We start from the raw sequence: 25,205 nt of genomic DNA, 5'->3' as shown, positions 1-25,205 counted from the left end.
CTTGGAAGCAGATGATGATGATCACTTTACAAGTCCGTGGCAGACTGCTTCCATTGGGAGATCACTCAGTAGGTTGTCGCGTGTGTACAGTTGTTGCTGGTGCTAATTATCGATCAAAACTGCACTCGACAATCATCTGTCTTTAGTTCTTGCCTCACAGCTAAAGACATTTGTATGCCGTGTGTATGTCTCTTAAACACTTTATCCACCACTACAGTATATCTACGTCTTCTGTGACTTCATCTGAGCCACGAGTCAGTAGATATACGTCTTGTAGCAGAAGCAGTGCTGTGCTGGACTGGGCTTGCTCCTGTGCACATTTCTGGCACTATCTGACGCGGCACTAGTTGGTGAACGGGAATATATGTTTCCTGAGCTAATGAGATTGATTTTTACCATTAAAAATACTTTTATTTTCTTAGTTCATAGTGAAACATACACTCTGTACTATAGCATTATTTCAGAATCAAATATCTTCACCATAAATTGTGACAGGAACATAATCTAAGTTTTGTGATAAATGGTAAGAATAACCAAACAAAATTAGTGTTTTTTTTAATCTACATGTATTTTTAAACTGGAATTGGTAAAACTGAGAAATAATGTGTTTTTCTATATTTTCCCCCCATTGTTTTCCCATTAAAATTCATAGAAAACAAAATTGTTCGAGGGAAAAAATGGCATAGAATAAAAGCCTATTTTGTCTTGAAAAAAATATATATATTTCATTTCTGTGTCATAAATAGGAATAAAGTTATTTCTGATTAAATAAGGACATAGCTAAACTGTCAAAACTGCTCTGGTCCATAAGTGGAAAAAAAAGGTCTGGATGCGAAGTGGTTACGTTTATTCAGTAGCTTTGTGCTTATTGGGCAAGACATATTCAGATCATTCAAACATTTTTATCTACATCAATTGAATATGTTTTGTTCCTGTCGCCTGACAGGACGTATTGTTTTCATTAGAAAGGAATGAAGAATGAGTTAGTTTGTATCCCTTTAAGCATACTCAGTGTTTCTGTTCTTTGGAGTGGCTTGCCTTTTTACTGGGGTGTATTCCATTAGAAATAGCTATTCATGTTTGCTCATTTTGTTTCATTTGCGCCCTCCAGAAATCTGAGTGCTTTTAGCACAGTGCCAAATCCAAATCTATTATAGGGCCAAGCAAACTAAAGTGAATGAAGGAGCAGCATTGTAATGAAAGCTTTGAGCAAAGGGAAGCCTAGGAATGGCACTAGCAGCCGTTATTGTTCACCTAAAGCCTATCTAAAGTTAGAAACAAAACACGCTTGTACTTTCATCAGACATGGATGTTTACAATTTCTGATTTTTTTATTTTAAAAATGTAGCAGGCTTGGGCTTTCACTAGCTTACAGCAGTAAGGTACAGGCCTGGATTTACATCACAGGAGCCAGATGTTCTGGCACCCTAGACTTCAACCTTCACAAACCCCTGCCGCACCGCCGGTGTGCTGGCTGGCCCAGCTGTCCCCTTTCCCTTACTCCCCTGCACAGCATCAGTAGCCACAGGTGCCCCTTAGCAGTGGCGGACAAACCCAACAATGGGCCCCTGTGCAGAATAATCGAACGGGCCCCATGTGAGTGGATATAATCATAACAGATTATGGTTGGATCCAAATAATATCGATCACATAAAAGAACATGACTCTAGGTTACATTCTGCAGGCACTGTGTTAATATAGCACACATTTCATACTTGTGTATGACTGGGCCATAAGCAAATATCTCTGTTCCTCCTGGGTTTCAAATAGAACCTACAGAATAATTATTCCCTAACTAAGGTGCAGCTGCATGGGCTCTAGAGGGTGTGGGGCCCCTGTGCGGCTGCACGGGCTTATGTCAGGATACTGGACGGCGCTGCCGCCCGAGGTATCGATGCGGATCGCGTTCTCTCTGCACTTATCAGATTACGGCCCTACAGATAATTGGTCCACAGCTGATGTTTGTATACGGTGTGCCTCTGAGGAAGCGGCTTTTGGCCGTGAAACACGTGTCAGGCAGTCTTATGATGTGAATTAGAACTCTGAGATTGTAGCTGTACATCCTTTCCACAATCCCTGAAGTCGTTGTGATTGAAGACTAAATAGAGAAATAAAGCGATTCTGATTCTGATTCTGAGAACTGTTCATATAAAACCCCATTTTTTTTCTATGTGTTGGTACAGGCCCCAGGTAGCCGGGGTTTCCAGCCATCAGATGGTATTCCTGTTACTTCTTTGCTGCTTTGTGTTATTGTGGATACTAAGATGTTATTTTGGGTAAGGACTTATTTGCAAGTTCATTTAGTGAATTTATTGTATTGCTTTTTGTACCAAACCAATGTGGTTGCTAACTATGTAGTATTTTTTGTGGACTTTTTTCCTCAATTTAAACCTTTACGAGGCTGATTCTTTTTCCAGAGGTGGGTGTAAAGCACTGCATGAGAAGTAGTCATGCTTGATTGTGGAACAGTAAGGTATATTGCATGGGTACAGCATATGTTGTTTATTAAAATAATGGCTACAGATATGTAGCTTTGAGTCATGTACTTTTAAGTCATGCCCATTAGTTGCCCACACCCTCAGCATAGTGTGACTGTACCCACTGCAGTATTTTTCTCTCTTTAAAGAGAGTCTGAAGCGAGAATAAATCTCGCTTCAGACCTCATAGTTAGCCCCTGCTAAAACGCAGCTATCCCGCGGCTTAATGGGGGTCCCTTCACCCCCAAATCCCCTCCGTACATCGCGGAATCTCTTCCGCATTGGGGCAGGGCTAACCGCCGAAGCCCTGCCTCCCGCGCGTCTATCAGACGCGTACCTCCGCCGCTCCCCCGCCCCTCTCAGTCTTCCTTCACTGAGAGGGGCGGGGGAGAGGCGGCGATGCGCGTCTGATAGACGCGCTGAGAGGCAGGGCTGCAGCCGTTAGCCCTGCCTCCAGGAAGAGCAAAATTTACGAGGGGTTTGGGGGTGAAGGGACCCCCGTTTAGCCGCGGGATAGCGGCGTTTTAGCAGGGGCACACGTGCCCCTGCTAACTATGAGCTCTGAAGCGAGAATTATTCTCGCTTCAGTGTCTCTTTAATGTCACACAAGGTGTCACAGGCCTTCTAAGTTGCCAGCAACACTTGTGTTCCTGGCTGTCTTGCTGATCTTTTGACTTTACTAAGTCCAGCGTGGCACCTGATTCTAGTTCTGAGTTACTGGAACTGAAGGTTTTAAAGTCAGAGAAATTGTAAACAGTCAGTCAGTCAGTCCACAATAGTATGGGAGCACCAACTGTCTTTAGAATGTTTATAAGTTTACAAACTGATTTATTAAATGTTAACATTAAAGCTTTATTTTTAAAATAATTGTTTAGGGTTTAACAGGGTGCAGCCATGTTACTCAGTTTGCAAAACATGTTGGATTTTTAAAGAACAAAGCACAGCTGCAGTTCCTTGTCTATAGTAAGCTCTCCATAGCAGGTTAGTGGAACAGAACCAGAGGCATGGCTACTGGGGCAGGTAATTTGGGTGCTGTAATGGCAGCCAGTGTATAATTTGGGTGCCAGTGCTGGACTTTGATTTTGTGTGATTGGTGATATTTCCCTTGACGAATAGCAGCTGAAGGGTGGAGATTGCAGCGCAGATATTGGTGGGGGGTAGGTTAGTGTTAAATGTAGGTAGAGGGTGGGTTAGTGTGAGAAGAGGGTTAGGTAAAGTGATAGTAGATTATTGGTAAAATTACCAGTAGTCTACTATTGGCATTTGCCAGTGCCCAATGGTAGAATATTGGTAATTTTACCCATTTCCTACTAACAGCTTCACCTGCTGTCCTTTTTCAGTGTATGTGTTGCCAAGGGCCATGAAAAGCCCCAATTCCAACCCATTTATCTCCACTACAGGCCCCCTGATCAGGTGCTTTCTAGCCTAGTCTGATCTGAGAGCAGGCCATGAAGCAATGGTCTCAGTCCTGCCTGTCTTCTAAGGAGCTTCACCTGCTGGCTTTAAGGAATACTATCGATTGAAACAACTTTTTTTTAATACTCTATATTAGTGTACACATTACCACTAGTGCTAGGGGCAGTTTATTTATTCACCCAGGCCTCTCTCCCTCTATTCCTGATTAAAAACTCATTTCTCACACATATCACATATATATTTCACTGTGTCACTCACAGCATGCAGGAGACATGAGGAGAAATGGGCTGATCTGAGGTGGTAACAGGTAATTAAATGAGCTGTAATATTGCTGGAATATAACTAGCTATAACACTAGTCTGTGTTTACACTCAGACTGCTTGCCTGGCTGCCTGCCTGTGGTGATTCACTCCAGGCTGCATCCACTTTACAAGCTGCTGAGAGGAGCAGACCACTGTTTACAATTAGCATTATTAGTATCTTTATCAGTCAAGAGAAGCAAAGATAATAAACACACATTGCTAGAATCTTTAACCCCTTACAACCATATCAACAAGATTCTTTCAGCAAGGTGATAATTAAACTATAAACTGAGGAGTTGATAGCAACTCCCCTGTGCAGAGACAGGGTCTAGCCCTCTGGGAGCGGTCAGTATTAGATACATTTTGTATCTAAAACTATTATTAATTACTTTTAATTTTTTAAGTTATTGTTTTCTTAAACAGCTTCGACAGGAAATACCAATTACCGTCGACCACACAACACATTCCTACTTTTTATTTAATTCAGTTGGAGAGACTTCAGTTATGTTTTGTTCATTCAAGAGGGATAAAAATATTCCTGTCAGCCACAGCTAGCATTACAGTCGTCCAGGTTTGATCAGCAGAACTATAGAATCAAAACCTAATCACTCTGTTCCCAGAGAGTGTTCTTGTTAAAATAATCTTTCAGATGTTGGTTTATTTTGAGAGGCCTTTTAAATGAAACTTGAAGTGATAGAAGAGAAGTATGGAGGCTGCCATTACTATCCCCCTTTTAAACTTACAGTTATCTGGCTGTGATGCTGATCGCTTGGATTCAGTAGTTTCCAAGTAAAAACTATGCAGTTGGAGGAGCCAGAACACCTGGTCTGCTCTTTCTCACTCAGAGGTCCAGGAACCATCACAGCTCAACTAAACCCAACGCTAAGCAAGGTACATTCTCAAAGCATTCATGATGATTATTGTAAGTTGTTAGTATGACCTCTGATATTAAAGTTTTCAAATTCAAAACCCCTTTTTGTAGCTTGTAGCTGTGCACCTATCCTTACACGCTTAACTCTTAGACTGCCAGCTATTTTTTTTAAAAGCTACACGCCAGTGCCAGCTATGTTTGTATTATGTTTATTTAATGTTTTGCCCAAATCTACATGTACCAAAGTCTGCAATAACCAGTTGGGATGTCATTGAGGTGCAAATGCATTTGAGATGATTGAGAATTATGCTGATTATTATGATATAAAATTATGCAAATTATTATGAAAACCTATTATAAAATGGACTAATCAAATCTTGCAGTGAAAGTATTTGATTGGTTCATTTTCATGCTGCATATATTTGCAGTAGAATTTGCATAACCCTGCATCATCTTACAATTTTTTGCATATTTCAAGTAACGTGCTAAACACCATTTAAAGGACTTACGAGCTGATTGGTCAAAAAAGTTTAGTACCCGTGCCTATTTTGACTCCACGGAGGACGCCATCCGCGCCCTCCGTGTACTTCCGCCGAGTCCCCGCACTGTTATCGCCCCCCCCCCCCCTTCCCGTTGGCTCCCGACCCCACCACCCGGGTCAGGCTCTCTTTCCACCAGTAAGATGGCTGCCGCAGCTGCGCAGTCTGCATAGACACGACTGCGGCAACTTTTTTTGAACAATTCAGCTCGTAAGTCCTTTAAATGTCCGTGGCAAAGGAATATGGGGACACAAAACCGCCTATAGCTGGCTGCAGTAGACGGAAGTAGTTTTGTGCTAAAATGCCTTGAGACATCCGTGCAATATGGGTGTGAAAACACAGAATACCTGTAAATGTCTGCTACAGTCATAGGCTGTGTTCCCACTTAAACTGAGAACTGACATTTTTTTGTCCATTCTCCGCTCATCGCTAAACTGATCTGCGGGATCCGTTACGATAAGCGGGCCACACTTCTGTGCAGCCCCAGTAATCCCGGGCAGGCGAATGCGTTCACCATATAGTCTATGGTGGTAATGCATCTGCCCTGGGCTCCAACGGGACCACAGCGGACCATTGGAGATGGTGATCCAGAGAAAGTGGGAACACAGCCTAAGGCCTGTTTCACACCGCCAGTAACAGGCCTTCGGGGAATACCGCGTTACTACTATTCCCCATGTGGCATTGGGGCAAGCAGGAAGTGATGCGCGCTTGTGGTCACTTCCTGCTTTGGGGAATGCAAAAGTGCACTGAAACGCAATGCAAGTCGCAGCAGAAGCCACGCAGTAGCATAGTTCTTGACCAACGCTGGGGATGCAGTGAAAACGTCACTTCCGTTGTGTCATGCCATACTGTGGCAGTATGAAAAATACCGTACTGCATCGCCCCAGTGTGAAAGGGCCCTAAGGGTTAAGAACTCTATTATTAGTCTAATTCCCTTTTAGCAAATTAAAGTCTTTGTCTTCACTTGTGATTTATCACTCCTTCTCTGGCTTAACTCTTGATGTATTTTTCCTTGTCTAAGTCTCGTCTACTTTGCTTATGCCTGAACAGCCCCCGCGGCATCCCACTAGCGGCCGAGTGATTACATTAGATCCAATGCTGGTGGGGCGCAGCTGCAAGCAGTCTGTGTGTACACGGAAATACACAGCAGAAGGGAGAGGAGGGAGAGACACTCTAGCTCCTGCAACACTATTAGCCGGTCAGGATAGTAGCAAGAGCGGTTGTCTCTCGCTCCTAACACACACCTTACTGCCGCAGGTCACGCGCATCATAACGACATCAGGGGTGGCGAAGCATGAATATGGAATATTTTACTATGTTCCGCACTCAGCAGCATCACCTGTGAACATGAACTATTCCACTATCTGTTGCCATCAATGTCTTCAGGGGACGCAGTCTATAGGGTAGATAAAGCACTGCACATCAATAATATATGTTCTGTTCATGCTTAAAGCTGTTACCACATTCATTCATCCTGTTGACAAAAACGTCATTACTTTGATAGTGTTTCTTTAAGTGGGAAGGATCCCTTTGACTTACATTGGTTTTAAGTTCAAATGTGAATTCACATGTGAGAAAAGGCATGCAATTTTGGTAAGTGTGAACCTGAACCCTGCCAAAATATCACTGTGGCATTTATGCTGCTTGCACAGTTCTGTTTCAGGCTCCCAGACTTTTATCACTTCTAGTGGTTTCTTCCTCTGATGCTGAATATCCTTCCCATATGGCAATGGTGAGGCAGGACAAATAGAAGGCGAGAACTTCGTAGTGCCAGTGTCACAAACGCAGTGGTCTCCCCCCTTCTGCAACTGCTGCTTATCCAGACCTCATACTAGGGGACTTTCCACAAGTCCAGACTGGAGCACACAGTAACCTTTACAGCTCAGCCAAATACAGTCACTGGAGTACAATGCGTAATGTTTTGCCTTTTAAAGTGACATTGTGCTGCAAATGTTGTGCATAGCTGTGTTTGGAAACGGGTCTATTTCAGGAATGCCAAAAGAACTTGGCTTGGTGTTTTGTGTGGTTAGCCTTTTACTAAAAGGAGTACCACAACTAAAATAATTACAACTAGTTGCATTTATGTACATTTATGTAATAATTACAATTCAGGAGCTCCGCCCCTCATTTCCTCTCTCCATGTGGACAAACCGAAGTCCATTGATTATTTGCTGTGTAGGCTTCAGGCACTTTCACACCGGCTGTGCTGTTTTGTTTTTGAAAAGGCTTGCGATTTTCCAATCGCAAGTACATTAAAGTTACAAATGGAATTGTGGGAATGCATTCATAATTAATATGTTTCCTATTTATTTTCTAAAAAAAAGGCAATCATAGTTCTGCTGCATTTTTCCTGCACACCAATGAGGCCATCATAGTGAAAAATGCAAAATGCCAAACACGTTTGCATTTGCAATTGTGTTTGCAATTTTTGTTGTGAAAGAGCCCTTCCTCTTTTCTCCTGCCTGACCTGTAGCCTCCTCTCTGTAGCTTCTTTGTGCACTTAGTCGCAGGTACTGTATGTTCAGCTTGACTCACTCTCATCTTGGCAATTTTATGGGTACTTATGCAACTGGCAAACTGTGCGTTGCCTAGGTAATGTGATTTGCTCTATGTGTGCAACAGACATGTAAATACCAGTAAAATTGCCTGGTTTAAATTGTTCTGGCAGTAATTGTAATGACGTTTAGGGACTATGCCCCTCTTGTCTAAGCAGCTCTCTTTGCTACTCTTCACCAGTGTCTGATAAATACTTCTGTATCTTTAGCCATATAATACAAGTCAGTGAATAGAACTGTGACAGTGGGAAGGAGAGGAGAACTGGAGGCAGCATAGTTCAGCTGCAGGTTCATTTAAGCTATTACTGCTCACAAAATGAGTTTGTTATTTTGTTGTTGTTTTTTTTTCTTGTCTCAGATGTACTCTGTTTAGTTTAATTGAAATTTAGAAAAGAAAGGAAGACCTAATTAGAAAGCTGTTTGTTCCCTTTAGTATATTGCAATAATTAGAACAGGTAGTAAGGCTGCATATTATGCAGCTTTACCACCTCAGCATTGCTCACAGGACATTCCTGAGTGTCAGCCGCTCAAATCAAAGCAAAGATAGCTGTATTGGCATGATCAAAATTCATACAGGCATTGCCAAAGCCGGGGGAAATGGGGAACATCGAAGGGTTGGGGTAGGGGTACAGTGGGTTAGCAGTTCATGGACATTTTTTAGGTTTACAGTTATGCTCCTCTCAGTCTGTGGCATGCTATGTGCAGGGATTGTCACTGTGGATTTCTCTTCTCCTAGCAGAATGTAGAGTTTTCTCTCATCCTCTAATGTGTGAAAGTCTGGAAATAGTTCCATTTCTTACAGATGGTTTCCCTGGTTTCAGTATATTTGGAGCAGTGCAGCAGGAAGTGATTTTTGCCCTCGAGGGTCTCCTCACAGTGTTGGCATAGTCTGGGTTTTATGTCTGTCTGCGTCTCCCAGACTCGATTTCGAGTCTCTCAGAAGTCAGAATAAAATTCAGCTTCAGATGTGACTGCAAGCCCATCCCCACTGTGCGTCACCACTGCCCGGCCCCCTGATTGATGCCTGCATGTAGCTGCCAGAATATGAGGCGGCCAATGGGTGGGAGGAAATTCCAGCGGAACTCTGGCATGGCGTGCTGCTAGGATGGTGTATGCAGCCTTACCGCCTTCTTATATGACAGCCATTAAAAACACAGAATCACTTTAAATACTGCTTCTAAGTAGTGTAGTTGAGTGAGTGTATACAGCACTTTCTGTGGTTTAGAATGCCTTGCTAAATTAAGTATATCAATAGGACTGTTTCTTTAAAGCAGAAAGGGGGGGAAAAAAACGCTGTATAAAAGTAAAGTAATTACAGCGTGAGTATTGGATGCAGCGAGTTGTGATCGTTGCTGGATTTAAGGCAGAGAGAACAGGGCAGAGCTTGGATAAAGACTGTCTTATACTACTGGGCTGATACAGAGCTCCAAGGATGGGTGCCAAATGTGCAAAAGAGCGCTGACAGAGCACAAGACAGGTACGTGTGAGCAAAAATCCCCATCTGCAGCCCTTCATGTGTGCCTTTACTACTTCTGTAAGCTTACTGCAGAAACAGCCGCATGGGAGTGTCGCCTAACTTTTATGTCATATGTGTCAGTGTTACCATATGTGTGTTACGTTGTTATGTAACTCAACTGCATCTAGCCAGCTGAGAGTTTGCAGGATGGCGTAGTAGGGGAAGGAGAAGGAAGGAGAATGGCAGGAGAGGACATGCATTGGCAGCAGCCAGCCTCAGTGACCTCAGCTGTGTACTGAGAGAGAGACATGAAGGAAGGATAGACTGTAGAAATCAGGAAAGTGTCGGATTATGGCGTACAATGCTCTGGTGATCCTTAAGGCAATGTGTTGGATGTGTTAAGTGAATAGCTAGGATGTGCTGCCTACACAGATCATGGAAAGATAATTGTGGGGAATAAGTCAACATTAAAGCCATTATTGTACTGAACTGCGTGGGAATGAAATGAAATCTCTAATATGATATGTCTGAGGATGATAACATCTAATTTGAGCACTGAAAAGTAGATAATAACTGTGAACAAAAACATAATGTTAAAGTGGAACTGTAAGAGAATTTTTTTTTTTACAAAAGAGAGGAAAAGAGAGTGTGTTATGAGGAAAAGAAGAAGAGATAAGCAAAATAGACCAAAAATAAACCTCTTACCCTGCCAGTGTGGTATAGAAAAAGTGTCCCACGCAGCATCGGAGGAATCATGTTTACTACTGGAACACAGAGAGGGTTCATTTTTAATCCCTTAGTTGAAGACACACCCTTTTTTTCCTTATATAGATACCCAAGTTTATCTATAGTGGGTCCTGTTTAGGGCTCTGTTTCACATTGAAAATAGCTGAAAAATCCCTGCTATAGTGATGCAATTCTCATTCAGGGAGCGATGCTTGTTCCCTGAACAAGAATTGCAAGTGCAACTGCGGCAACATTTTGCCACAGTTTTCAGTGTGAAACAGACTGCTTTTCACGTTTTGTTTTATTTTTTGCTATTTCTGCTATTTCTCTGCTCTCCACTAGGCTGCTATGTCAGGGCTGTGTCTGATCCTGTGCTGCTACTATTTTTCTGCTCTTCACTACGTTGCTATGCCGATGCTGTGCCTGATCCTCCTATGTCTACAGTATTATATTATACTACTGATATTAAAGGCTCGATATCTCAGCACTCATAGCTCCTGCACACTCCACATTTTAAGAATAAGGAGGGGATCCCCCCAAACTACCTCTGCACCAAATTGCCCCCCAGACCCACTGGTTCCTGGGATAGGATATATCGATGCTATCTAGTGTGTAGGAGCCCTAAGTGCTGAGATATCCAGCCTTTAAAGGACTTCCGAGGTGAACATCTATTTTTACTCACCCGGGGCTTCTTCCAGTCCCTAGCTGCCATCTCAGTCCCTCGCCGCAGCCCCGTTCCTCCTCGGTGTCCCAGCTGGCCACCCGTAATTGTAACCCGCCAGTGGGGTCGGCTCTTCTGTGCCTGCACAGTAGTCCACGTCATCTGGCGTGTACTGGGCCAGATGACGTGGATGCACAGGCACAAATGCCTACGCACGCGCAGAAGAGCTGACCCCGCAGGAGGGTCATGATGATTACGGGTGGCCAGGGAGGACACCGAGGAGGACTGGGCCTATGGTGAGGGACTGAGATGGCTGCGAGGGGCTTGAAGAAGCCTCAGGTGAGTAAAATTAGATTGGGGCTTTCCCAGTGTTTTTTTTTTTTATAAATATTTTTGCTATTTTTTTTTTTTATAAATTTACCTATTTTTTTCTTCCTCTAACTCTCCCCCTCCCCCTGTCAGCCAATGACGGCTTCAACCTATGAGAGCCGATCACTCTCCTGTGTCCCATGGGGACATGGGGACAGCTGCTGTAGACTGCAGCGCTGTACAATGTTTAGAACAGTCTCCGAGTGAAGATCGCCGCTGGGAGACTACACATTATTTGTGTATTGTAATAATTGTTCATTCAAAGATATAATAAGACCCCCCTTGTTTTCTTTTACTTCTGCCCACATTACCACTCCACATTTAAAAAAATAATTCTGGTGCTCCGTTCACTTTAAGGATCTGAAAGGATAAATAGGTTTACTTTCATTTTCTCCTGGTAGCATTATCATTTGCTGAACTGCATGGCACAAAGCCACAATACTGAGCTCCCCAGGCTGCGATGATCACTCTTTGGTCCTTGAGCGCAAGAAAAAAGCCTTCTTTTATAGCAGACATCTTTGCTGTTCAAGCTGCAAAGTTAGAAGGCTCTGCAGTCTGAAAATAGCAGTGTGCCACTTACAGATTGAACTTTGCTATTGCATTATTATGTAGATTTGTATATTCTAGTATTAGCTGAATATGACCAGGGTAAATTGTGAATTTTATACAGATGTCATTAAGGAGTCAATAAGGAGTTGTGAGACAGATTTTAGTTGTTTGTTATACCTGCTTTAATTAAGTAGCTGCCAGTCATTTTATTGGCAGCTTCTAGCTTTGAATGTCTCAATTTCTTCAACTTGGTGGACAAGTGGATATTCGCATGCTAGTAAAACATTTTGCTTAACACAAGTCTTAATTAATATGCAAAGGCAGGAAAAAGGGAATGCACTGCTGATGTTACTGGCAAGATGGCTGCACCCATTTCAGTAAAACGGACAGAAAAAAAATCACCTCTGGGAAAGAAGTAATAGTTGAAACATACTGTACTGAAAACAACTTCATGTTTTCACTTTCGTTTTGTCAGTTAGCACACGGCATCTCCTGTTCATTGACACCGGCACTTAGATCGGGGAAAGGGAACTGTGTTCTCATTTTCAGGTCTCTCTACTGATGGGCGGCAGCGAGAACGCGAGCAGGAGCGCATGAATCGGCAACATGGCGAGATACATCTGTCCATGCCCCCAGAGCCAATAATAGATACCAGCGGGGCATAGATATGCTGCCTCTGCTGCAGTAAAGTTTCTCTTCAAGTCCGGGCAAAGAAACGCAGCATAAGCATCAGATTTAAATCTAACCGCTTATCTTCTTTTATACACTGGAAATGTCCTTATCTTTGTTCTTCTTTCGTCTGTAGCACTTTTATTAGCAAACTGAAAAAAAACACCTTAGGGCTTGTGTAGAGGAATCCTTGGCTTCAGGTTTAGTTCAGGTTTACATCAGCTCTTAGACAATGCTATACATGTGAATGGGAAACTGGGATCAGCTCAAGGTCAGCCTTATTTCAACTAAACTTGAACTTTATCTTTAAATGAACACAAGGGTCCATACACCCCACCTTTCAATGTAAAAAACACTTTTGTGAACAAATGTAAAATTTAAAATACATGTGTACACATACTGTACTTATAAGATGTACATTTCTCCCAAATTAAAATTCACTTATTAAATTACTTGTTCCTGTCCTTTACTATAGGCAGTAACAATATGACAGATCTGGCAGGTTTTGGACTAGTCCATCTCATCATAGGAGATTCCCAGTATCTTCTTTTTTTTTTTTACAAAAACACTACTTGGAAAGGATCTATATAAAGATGATGACCAGCCTCCCTACTCATTTGCTTGTGCAAATGGCAGTTGGACTGAACCACTGCTGCTCTAACCTGAATTCATCTTATCCGCACAATATAAAAACATTCTTCAAAAATTACATTAAATCACAAATTGATACCTGCCCTTTTTGATTTCAGTTTTTCTTTTTTTTTCTTTCTGTTTGTTTTTGTTTTACTTTAATTTTGCTCCTTTCTGTTAAAGATGGCACTAGCCCTGGGATAGCTCCGGGGCTGGCGCTCCATGCATGAAGTTCCAAGCACTCATGTATTTTCTCCTTATGCCGGGCATGAGTAATTCACTGTATGTGTGGTTTGTGGGCTCTTGTATTATTATTATTATTAATTTAGAAAGCGCCAACATATTCCGTGGCGCTGTACAAAGTAAGAAACAAACATGGGGTACATAAAACAGACAATGGTGTACACTAATATACAAGATACATAATTAGTGACAAAATACAAAAAATGATACAGCATACAGAATACAAAATACAGAAGTGGTAATGACAGTGATAAAAGTAACATGATGAATAAAATGTATAATGATTTCCAAGACACAAAAGGGGGAGAGAGCCCTGCCCTTGCGAGCTTACAATCTAAATACAATTACAATTACAATTTAATACAAATGTCCTCATAGAGTAAGGTATACAGTACTGGAGGGGAAAAAACAGACAACGGGAGCCCAAATGGTGCAGTATGTCACAAGTATTGAATATTCAAAGGTGCTTCTATAAAAAGGTACTCACAAAGGTGGGTTGCACAAGGGGCAACCGACCGCTTCAGGCAAGTGGAGTATCTTAAACCTGACTCCACTCAGGTATACCAGCAGTCCTGGATTCGGTTGCTCTCCTATCAAAAAACCTGCACACCTTACCATAGGTGGTGGAATTCCACCTTGGATCAGGTGCGCAAAGCTCCCCTCCTTGAAGAGCGGGGGGTGTTTAGCACAGTAGAAGGTAAAGAGGCGCCCAAGGTATATAAAACACTCTAAAATCAATAAAATAAAAAAGATGAGGTGGCTTACCTCACAGATGACAAACTCAATTTAGGTAAGGAAGTTTAATTGAAATTAAGCACAGGCAATGCATTTTGTGGGACCATGCCCACTTTCTCAGGCCAAATGAAAGTGCAGTTGCAGTCTATTTGCCATATTCGGGGTGCCGCATTTGAGGCGCCCCAAATACGGCAAATAGACTGCAACTGCACTTTTATCTAAAGTGAGTTTGTCGTCTGAGGTAAGCCACCTCATCTTTTTTTATTTTATTGATTTTAGTGTTTTATATACCTTGGGCGCCTCCTCACCTTCTACTGTGTCATATAGTAAGGGCTCGTTCACACTAAAGTCGCTTTTTCATTTTTTCAAGCGCTGGCGATTTTTCAAAATCGACTTGAAAGCGTTTACACCATGCTTTCCTATGTGCTAGTTCAGATTGGAGCGTTCTGTTCGCTTTCCCATCTGAAAAGTGATGTATGGACCATTTTGGGGTGATTTTGCGATAATGGGAGGTATAGGATAAGCGCAAATCGCTAGAAAAAGCGCTTTTGCCATTGATTTAGTGGGGGGTTTTTTCCATGTCAATTTAAATGTGAAGTGTTTCTGGAATTTTTAGGTCCTTTTCCCTTTAAAAATAAGGCCTAGGACACTCAGAAATTGCAAAACGCCCAAAAAAGCGCTTATAAAAATGCTTACCAAAAATGCCCAATGCACAGAAATCTAAAAAAAAACCATCAAAAAATGCTGAACGCTAACGCGATCAGAAAGCAATGTGAACAAGGTCTAAGAGTGTTTCACGTGTGTCAAGTTGGGATGTGCAAGGCTGCATGTGTCCCCATACACCTTTGCCATGGATGTCTAATAGGGATTAGTATAAAGTTTTGCCTCAGTGCCAACTTTACTTGAAATACACAAATAATTTTAAGTTGATGCAGCATTATGCAAATACTACTGCAAATCTATGCAGCTTGTAAATGGACCTATCAAATGCTTTCACTGAAAGATTTCTTTAGTCCATTTGACAATAGATTTTCATAATAATTAGCATAATTTAGCATCATAATAATTCTCAATCATTTGATGTATTTGCACCTAAGTAACATCCCTACTGACTAATGTGGACTTTGGCACATGTAGATTTGGGCAAGACATTTAATAGATACAATACAAACATAGCTGGCTCAGGTGTGTATGTAAAGTAAGCTGTCATTCAGTATAAAGGTGCCCATTAACGGTACAATTTTTCACATAAATGCAATGTTTCGATGCGATTTGAATGATCGTAAGTAATCTGAAGGTAATTATCGAAAGTTTACATTTACTGAATGATTTTTTCTTCAAATGCGATAATATATTCCAACTTCCGGATGGATTTTATCCTATAAAGCAATCGACCAAAGAATCATTCACTATCGATTGCCTTCATAAACGGCAAATTTTCTATACAAATATGTAAAAGTCGGATTGAAAGATCGCATTTGGTGAAAAAATTGTACCGTTAATGGGCACCTTTAGGTCCTTTTACATTTAATCAATTGCTCTCAGTGAAAGAGAAACCGTAACCAAGAATTGAACTTCATCCCAATCAGCAGTTGATACCCCCTTTCCTGTGAGAAATCTTTTCTTTTTCACAAACGGATCATCAGGGGGCTCTGTATGGCTGATATTGTGGTGAAACCCCTCCCACAGTGTGATGTCAGGACCATGGTTCTGACATCACACTGTGGGAGCCTTGTTGCATTGTGGGAAATAACAGCTGTTTACAGCTGTTTCCAACTGCCAAAAAGCAAGCATCATCTCCTTCCACTGACATAAATGTCAGAATGGAAATCAGGAAGAGGAAAGATTTTACAATGGGCAAACACTGACTAAAGCTGGGTGCGTACTTGACAGTGCGTGAAAGGTCACGTCTTCTGTCAGGTACGTTTTTGCATTTGTTGTGCGTTTTGCATTTTTTCTGCATATGCGTTTTTCTTGTTTTTAGCGTGCTTTTTAATGCGTTTGCGGTTGGCATATATGCAAAATGCATATGCATTTTGTCGGCGTTTCTTATGCATTTTTCTATTGTGTTTTATGCAAATAACTAGGAAGACAACAATTTTTTTTAAACACATATAAAACGCATACAAAACGCTTTACATTGCGTAACGGTTGACTTTCATTATGTGCGTTTTTGATGCATTTTTGAAAAATATGCAACAAAATCATTTTTTTAAAACGCAAGTTATGAAACGCATACAAAATGCATATGCATTTTTTTAATGCATTTTTTGAAGCGGCCCATAGACTACCATTGCAGGTAAAAGCGCTGCGTTTTCTGCAACGCTAGCATTTCTGCTAAGTGTGTTCCCAGCCTGAATCATTTATACATAATTATTGTAAAAATGAAGCACTTTTTTATTACATTATTTTCACTGGAGTTCCTCTTTAAAACTGAAAGACAACTGATTTTCAGAGTAATGTCCATGTTTTCCTATGGCTCACTTCCCACTATACGCATTTTAACTGAATGCTTTTTTCCAATGCACTGCTATGGAGGGAAAAAATGCGTACTAACGCATACCAACGCATTAAGTGTAAAAGGGCCCTAAGGGTTAAACTAACGAATACAAATCAAAGCGTTATTTGTTAAGGACTCAGTACAATGTGTAAATATATTCTCTGAAGTAAAGTTAAAATTGCCTCCAAACTGTAATGTGTTGGCTCTCGTAATAAGTTCCTCATTACAATTCCAAGGCTGCTTGACAACTGCTTTCTTTCTGTCATTAGCAGTTCAATATGGGTACTATTTACAGGCTATTGTTCTAAAGCTGAACTAAAGAGATTTTTATTAAATCCAGTAAGACTGTAGGAATAAAGACAAAGAGGCTATATACAAATATAACATTTTAACTAGCCTATAACCCTGAGGTTGATTTATTTGAATATCTTTTAACAAGACAAGACAAATAACATTTATATCACGCTTTCCTTCTGGCGGACTCAAAGCGCCAATAGACGCTTAGTCTGATCTGTGTGTTCGTTGGGTTCTGCAGTTTCATAAGGACACATGTCTATTAAAAAAAAAAAAAAGGTATGCACTGTATACAATTACTGATACTCTTTATGTAGGAAACAGGTTGGACAGGAGGAGAGAACAGAACTGGAGAGGGGGGGGAAGAACACAATCAGGATAGTAGAACAGTTGAAGGGTAGAGCGAAAACATGCTCTGTGCCTCTTCCTCTTGTGTTTCTGAAGGTGTAATAGGTAATGTTCCTCTGGTTCCTGTTGTTTCCCTGGAGGCATGGCAGTAAATGTGACTGGTGACATGGTTATTAATGTCCCTAAAGGTGTAATGATTAATGTTCCTGGTGGTACACTGTAATGTGGTGTAGTGGCCAAAGTCTCTGTTATTGTGACAGCTATTGTCCTTGCGCATGTCCCTAGTGCTATAGTGGCTATTGTCTCTAATAGCATATGAATTATTTTCTTCCAACTCAGTTTGACACTTACTAGAAAAAAGAAAAAATGACCCACTCCTAACTAACCTTACTTACAGTTAAAGTTTGCATTGGTCTTTAAAAAAATTAAAGAGCATTGGCTATATTATAGGCAAGGGAAATTCAGAGCAGTTAATTTGGATGCACAGCTTGATCACTAATTTAGGCAGTGGTTAGTGTTAGGCATAGGTATGGGGGAGCTTTGTGTTAGGCCTAGTTAGGAGGTGGGCTAGTGTTATTGTGTTTGAAAGTAAGTATTATGTGTAATTAGGGGGGGCTAGTGTTAAGTGCAGGTGGGAAGGTGGGTTAGGGAGAGATATATGTAAGAGAGGCTGGTAGAAGAATATTCCATCGGCAAGAGCTGGCGCCCAATTTAGCAGGTCCTCTTTTTTTAAATGTACCGGTATGCTGGAAAATTATTCTGCCATTCCCACAAGAGGGAGCACCTTATTTTTTTGGTCTGTTATTATTATAATGATGTGCTGGGTGTTTTTGAGCGGCATGAGTTGGAGTAATCAAAACTTTGGGCATGCGGTGAATTTTTTTTTTTTAAGTTAAATTCTAAAAGAAAACATCATTTCTATCAAATATGTATAGAAATAATGTTTTCTTTTGGAATGTAACTTAAATAATAATGATAATACAATAAAAGACTCCTTTGGTGACAGGAGGTAGTGTCTTTATTCTTATTCACCTTTATTCCTGTTAATGAATAATCCTGTATTTCCCCCTGGGGCTTTAGACACATCAAACAATGGGCTGCAAGCAAGAGGTTTATGTGTTAGATGAAAACAAAATATCTATTCTAAGCTAATTCATTGTAGAGAGATAGGACAAGACATGCAGTATACTGAAAGCCAACCTATTTCAAGCTTTTGTTTACTTATTGAAACTCGTATCCACTTCCCAACCACAGGTGTTTCCACTTAAAAACGACAGCAATTTTCATATCATGCTCCTCCCATTCATTTGCCAATAACTTTATTGCTACTTATCACACTGAAATGATCTATATATTATTTTTTGTGGACAAACTAGGCTTTATTTAGGCAGTACTTTTTGCTAATAATTATTTTATTTTATATGCATTTTTTCAGGGAAGAAGAAGAAAAAAAAATTACATAGTTTCTGTTTTCAGCCATTATAGTTTAAAAATATAATCTTATATTGTAGCTAAAACCTACACATTTTAATTGCCTATTTATCCTGGTTATTACATCATTTAAATTATGTCCTTAGTACAGTGTATGGTGATAATATTTTATTTGTAAATAATTATTTGTAAATAAAGGTATATTTTTTACAATAAGTGTTCAGTAATTACAAACCTTTATTTACAAAAATAAGAGTAATATCCCCTTATAACATACATATTAAAGCGGTATAAAAACCTGACATAATATTGAATAAAAACATGTTTTCCTACTTTTTATATGCCATACGGGTATCATATTTGCTTTTGTGCATAAGTATTATTATTCATTTAGAAATTACTTCTAATAGAAATTCATTTAGAAAGTTTCCAAAGTACACTTTTTTTCCTTTAAGAGCTGACTTTGCATTTTATTCATAACTGCTTTTTTCATTTTGAAATATAAGCAGAAATACTTTCTGACTGTCTGTCTTTGTTTAGGAGACTGCAGTGTCAGAGAAGTGTTTGTTTACATTTCTCACTTGATACAATTAAACACAAGATAACATTATCTCTAGTTCGGATTCGTCCAGCTTTCCTAGCATTGAGCTTTTCTGTCCTGTGTTTAACCCTTTGAATGCTGTTCTAGTAAAAAAAATGCTGGTAGTATATAATATGCTGTAAATAATGTTTTAGAGCAAAGAAGAATTGCTGGGTTTCATTCCGCTTTAAAAAAAAGTCACTAAAGTAACTGTTTTTTTTATTTTTTATTGATGTAAATTATATTTTTACAAGTGTTTTATTTTGGTAACTACAGGGTAGGGGTGAAAGGATTTTTTAAAAAACATATATTTATTTTTATATGTAATAGTGTATGTGAGTGTATTTTTACTTTTTGGCCACAAGATGTCACCACACTTAATTCTTGTGTACTGTGAACAGTACACAGGAACTCTTATGTGTATCTGTTTACTTTCACTTTTGTGAATGAATGCTGATGTCTTGCTAATGCCGGCTTTCTTTCATCACAGGCACTATGATCGGCTTTGGGAACAATGATTTCCCATTCACTGATCACACAATGGCGAGATTGTAATGAACGTGAATGGGAGCACGTCTGGGATCGCGAACCATGGCAGTAATTTAAAAAATATGCATATCGACGCCTTTGATCTGCAAGTGACGTTTACATGGGCGTAGATATGCATAGCTGAGATCCAGAAGTAGTTAAAGTGTAAAGTTCTTAGCACAATTGTGTTCAAGAAATGAGAGAGATTAACTTCCTGAATCATCATTATCCAAGGTTTATAAAAGTATAATGAGAAGAGTAGAGTATCAGAACAGCAGCAACAATGTAATAGAGGTTCAAATTCCTGCCCATTTTACAAATAATGTTTTATTTTATTATTATTTTGTTTTAATTGTTTACCTTTTATTATTATTATTATTATTATTATTATTATTATTATTATTATGTAATTGCTATCTGTGTCCTGGTCAGAGAAAATGACCACAACTCTTGTAGAGATGACATATTGCTGTGACAGAAAGCAAGAATAATTCTCTGAAAAGGAGACAGATGTAAACTAGGAGATTGTAGAGAGCACCACCAATATAATATAACTATAACACAAATATATGCAATTGCAAAATGTGCCTCTGGAAACAATGCAATGGCTAATCAACTAAGAAAAAAAATATCCAGAGGAAATTGCACCAAGTTGAAGACTTTAGAAGACTTTATTAGGCAAAATTGATAGACAAAAAAAATGAAAACAGGAAGGGCAGGGCAACTGGCTGGAAAACAGTATGGCGGAAGGTGCAAATAGTAGATGGGCCACAAGATAGAGTGGAAGTCTTAATAAACATTTTTTTAAGAAGAACATCAGCTGCCAAAGAGGCTTGACCCACCAAAGAAAGTCTTATCTTCATCAGCACGCTCTTGATGTTGGGATTTTTGCATTGTGGGTTGTCCTTCTACAATCCCCTCACCCAGAAACAATCTTCCATATGAGCTAAAAAAAGGATAAGGTACATAGGGACCACACATAGACGTACACACATCCATTAAACCAGGACCATCAATAGACACACACCCACCGCACATCTACACCCCTGCACAAACATGCATGTATCCGCACATATTCACACTCACACTGACCGACCCTCACGGGGTAGCTTTTCATCATAGAGCTAGTTGTTCTTCCGATCAAAGTTATTTTTAATAAATATAAATGTTGCTTAAAGAGGAGCTGTTAGGTATAGGGTCTCAGAGAAAAAAAACCCACATATATCAGTAGCTAAATATTGGCTGTATTTACATTACATATGCATTTTACTGTCCACGTTTGGATTTCCCAGAATTTTTATATAGTATTTGCAGAGAATGATGCTCCTGACAGCTCATGGCAGGTTCCATGTTTGTCTGTCTCCTATGAAGCCAATTGTGATGTCATATCCTCCCTGCTTCCTGATGTTTCGACTCACAAAAAAGGTACTAATGGTTCATGATCCGGACAACACTACTGTGCAGTAAATATTAATTAGCCATGTGGCTAGGAACAATAGCGGACTCATGCAGTATACTTTATCAGAACATGTGCCCTGTGATTTTTCAGTGCTGTGAGTTAGGCTGCTGTTACAAGCTGCTGTAACATGAGCCTGTAACTTCCTACTGTGAAAGCAGCCTTAGGGCGTGATAGGGAAATGAAGGGGAGGACCCAAGGTAGTGAAGTGGGGAGAAGAAGCAGCCCCAGAATGCTTTGCAGTATCTGTTATGCGTCCTGCCGGCCTCCTTAGGAGCTTGGGAATAACGAGCCTTGCTGTTCAGCACACATCAAAGTAAGAGAGATTTTTAACTTCAGTATTGCCTTTTTGGCTTCCTTCTAAACTGTTTAACACAGGAGAATAGAGGTTTAAATTAGCTTTTGCAGCCTGACAGTTACTCTTTAAGGTAATAGGAAACTATTCAGTGAGTAAACCAGAGGAAAAAAGTAGATAAATAAATAAATCCCTAGAAGTAGGGATAGAAAGGAGAGAATAGAGAGAAGATGGAGCTCGATCTTCACCTCTTAATAATATTTACCCACTGGTTATAGAGAGATGGAAACATTTTTTTTTATTGGAATGTCTTGCAATATCGCGTTTTCATTTTCCATAAAATGGTTCATATTTTTATATCATTCTTGGAATGCAGTTGTTTTTTTGCTAAGCCAATATGTCATGATTGTTTTCCTTGCCACTTAAGTTCCCATAATTACTAATTCTTCATCTTTAGATAATAAACGATTTCTAATTACACCAGGAACAGAAAACATGGTATGTCTATGGGATGAAAGTGTAATTAGGAATTGTTTATTATGTCTTCCTCTCTATCTTGTGGCCCATTTACTGTTAACCCCTTCTGCCATACTGGTTACCCGCCAACTGCCCTTCCCTCCCCCTTTCACTGTTTTCAATGTTTTCGTCTTATGCAATTACGTTTCATAAAGGCTTTCAATATTTTTGCAACTTGGTGCGATTTCCTCTGGTTCTTTTTCTCTTTGTTCTTTAGCCATTGAGAAGGAGACTGACAACAATAAAAACATTTAAAAACATGTCCCTTCTCCACAAATGTGAAGTAAAAAGTTTGTCTGGAGCCGGTCCTTCAATGAAATAATTACAAGCATTGCTTCAGAGCGCGATAAATACCAGTAATATAAAAAATTGCCAAGTTTAGTGTGCAAAGATATTCATTGAAATTACAGTAATTAAAGCTGCTAGGAAGCGCTGCAATGTGTGCCGGCTTCATGTTACATCTCGGTGACGGTCCAACAACCATTTTAGTCCTTTAACCACTTCCCGACCGCCTAACGCACAGCGGCGGCCGGGAAGTGGAGCCCTTAAGGACCGGCTCACCCACAGAGGCGGCGGTCCATTTAAGGGCATGGGCGGAGCGATCGCGTCATCCGTGACGCGATCCTCCGCCGGCGCCTGTCACCGCTCGCTCGCCGCAACATCCCGCCGGCTATACGGAAGCGCCGGCGGGATGTTAACCCCGCGATCGCCGCATACAAAGTGTATAATACACTTTGTAATGTTTACAAAGTGTATTATACAGGCTGCCTCCTGCCCTGGTGGTCCCAGTGTCCGAGGGACCACCAGGGCAGGCTGCAGCCACCCTAGTCTGCACCCAAGCACACTGATTTCTCCCCCCCCTGCCCCAGATCGCCCACAGCACCCATCAGACCCCCCCCCCTGCCCACCCCCCAGACCCCTGTTTGCACCCAATCACCCCCCTAATCACCCATCAATCACTCCCTGTCACTATCTGTCAACGCTATTTTTTTTTTATCCCCCCCCCCTGCTCCCTGCCCCCTCCTGATCACCCCCCACCCCTCAGATTCTCCCCAGACCCCCCCCCCAGACCACCCCCCCCTGTTTACTGTATGCATCTATCCCCCTGATCACCTGTCAATCACCTGTCAATCACCCGTCAATCACCCATCAATCACCCGTCAATCACCCCCTGTCACTGCCACCCATCAATCAGCCCCTAACCTGCCCCTTGCGGGCAATCTGATCACCCCCCCACACCAATAGATCGCCCACAGATCCGACATCAGATCACCTCCCAAATCCATTGTTTACATCTATTCTCTCCTCTAAACACCCACTAATTACCCATCAATCACCCCCTATCACCACTTGTCACTTTTACTTATCAGATCAGACCCTAATCTGCCCCTTGCGGGCACCCAATCACCCGCCCACACGCTCAGATTGCCCTCTGACCCCCCCTTATCAATTCACCAGTGCATTAATTACATCTGTTCTTCCCTGTAATAACCCACTGATCACCTGTCAATCACCTGCCAATCACCTATCACCCATCAATCACCCCCTGTCACCCCCTGTCACTGCCACCCATCAATCAGCCCCTAACCTGCCCCTTGCGGGCAATCTGATCACCCACCCACACCATTAGATCGCCCGCAAACCCGCCGTCAGATTACCTCCCAAATGTATCATTTACATCTGTTATCTTCTCTAAACACCCACTAATTACCCATCAATCACCCCCTATCACCACCTGTCACTGTTACCTATCAGATCAGACCCTAATCTGCCCCTTGCGGGCACCCAATCACCCGCCCACACGCTCAGATTGCCCTCAGACCCCCCCCCCCCCTTATCAATTCGCCAGTGCATTAATTACATCTGTCCTTCCCTGTAATAACCCACTGATCACCTGTCAATCACCTGCCAATCACCTATCACCCATCAATCACCCCCTGTCACTGCCACCCAACAATCAGCCCCTAACCTGCCCCTTGCGGGCAATCTGATCACCCACCCACACCAATAGATCACCCGCAGATCCGACATCAGATCACCACCCAAGCGCAGTGTTTCCATCTATTCTCTCCTCTAAACACCCACTAATTACCCATCAATCACCCATCAATCACTCCCTATCACCACCTGTCACTGTTACCTATCAGATCAGACCCTAATCTGCCCCTTGCGGGCACCCAATCGCCCGCCTACACGCTCAGATTGCCCTCAGACCCCCCCTTATCAATTCGCCAGTGCAATATTTACATCTGTTCTCCCCTGTAATAACCCACTGATTACCTGTCAATCACCTATCAATCACCCATCAATCACCCCCTGTCACTGCCACCCATCAATCACCCCCTGTCACTGCCACCCATCAATCACCCGCTGTCACTGCCACCCATCAATCAGCCCCTAACCTGCCCCTTGCGGGCAAACTGATCACCCACCCACACCAATAGATCGCCCGCAGATCCGACATCAGATCACCACCCAAGCGCAGTGTTTCCATCTATTCTCTACCCTAAACACCCACTAATTACCCATCAATCACCCCCTGTCACTGCTACCTATCAGATTAGACCCCTATCTGCCCCTAGGGCACTCAATCACCCGCCCACACCCTCAGAATGCCCTCAGACCCCAGCCCTGATCACCTCGCCAGTGCATTGCTTGCATCTATTCCCCCCTCTAATCACACCTTGAGACACCCATCAATCACCTCCTGTCACCCCCTAGCACACCTACCCATCAGATCAGGCCCCAATTTGCCCCGTGTGGGCTCCTGATCACTCGGCCAAACCCTCAGACCCCCTTCCGATCACCTCCCCAGTGCATGGATTGCATCTATTTTCCCCTCTAACCGCCCCCTGAGACACCCATCAATCACCTCCTGTCACCCCCCTAGCACTCCTATCCATCAGATCAGGCCCAATACAACCTGTCATCTAAAAGGCCACCCTGCTTATGACCGGTTCCACAAAATTCGCCCCCTCATAGACCACCTGTCATCAAAATTTGCAGATGCTTATACCCCTGAACAGTCATTTTGAGACATTTGGTTTCCAGACTACTCA

At 41.6% G+C, this 25,205-nt stretch overlaps 1 protein-coding gene across 6 annotated transcripts in view; it reads left to right on the top strand.

Moving 5' to 3' along the window:
* Positions 1–25,205, top strand: part of THRB (thyroid hormone receptor beta) — a 479,584-nt gene that overhangs the window by 160,213 nt on the left and 294,166 nt on the right. The window contains exon 1 of one of the 6 annotated variants that reach the window (XM_068236159.1): positions 9,576–9,637. The exons of the other annotated variants lie outside the window; for them this stretch is intronic. The gene's annotated coding sequence lies outside the window, so the exon portion shown is untranslated. Of the gene's footprint in view, positions 1–9,575; positions 9,638–25,205 lie in introns of those variants that run through there. 6 annotated transcript variants of the gene reach the window in all.

Source organism: Hyperolius riggenbachi, chromosome 5 (genome assembly GCF_040937935.1).
Source record: "Hyperolius riggenbachi isolate aHypRig1 chromosome 5, aHypRig1.pri, whole genome shotgun sequence".
In the NCBI taxonomy this organism is placed as follows: domain Eukaryota; kingdom Metazoa; phylum Chordata; class Amphibia; order Anura; family Hyperoliidae; genus Hyperolius; species Hyperolius riggenbachi.
The sequence above is the reverse complement of the archived record's forward strand: the minus strand, read 5'-3'. Positions and strand labels throughout refer to the sequence as shown.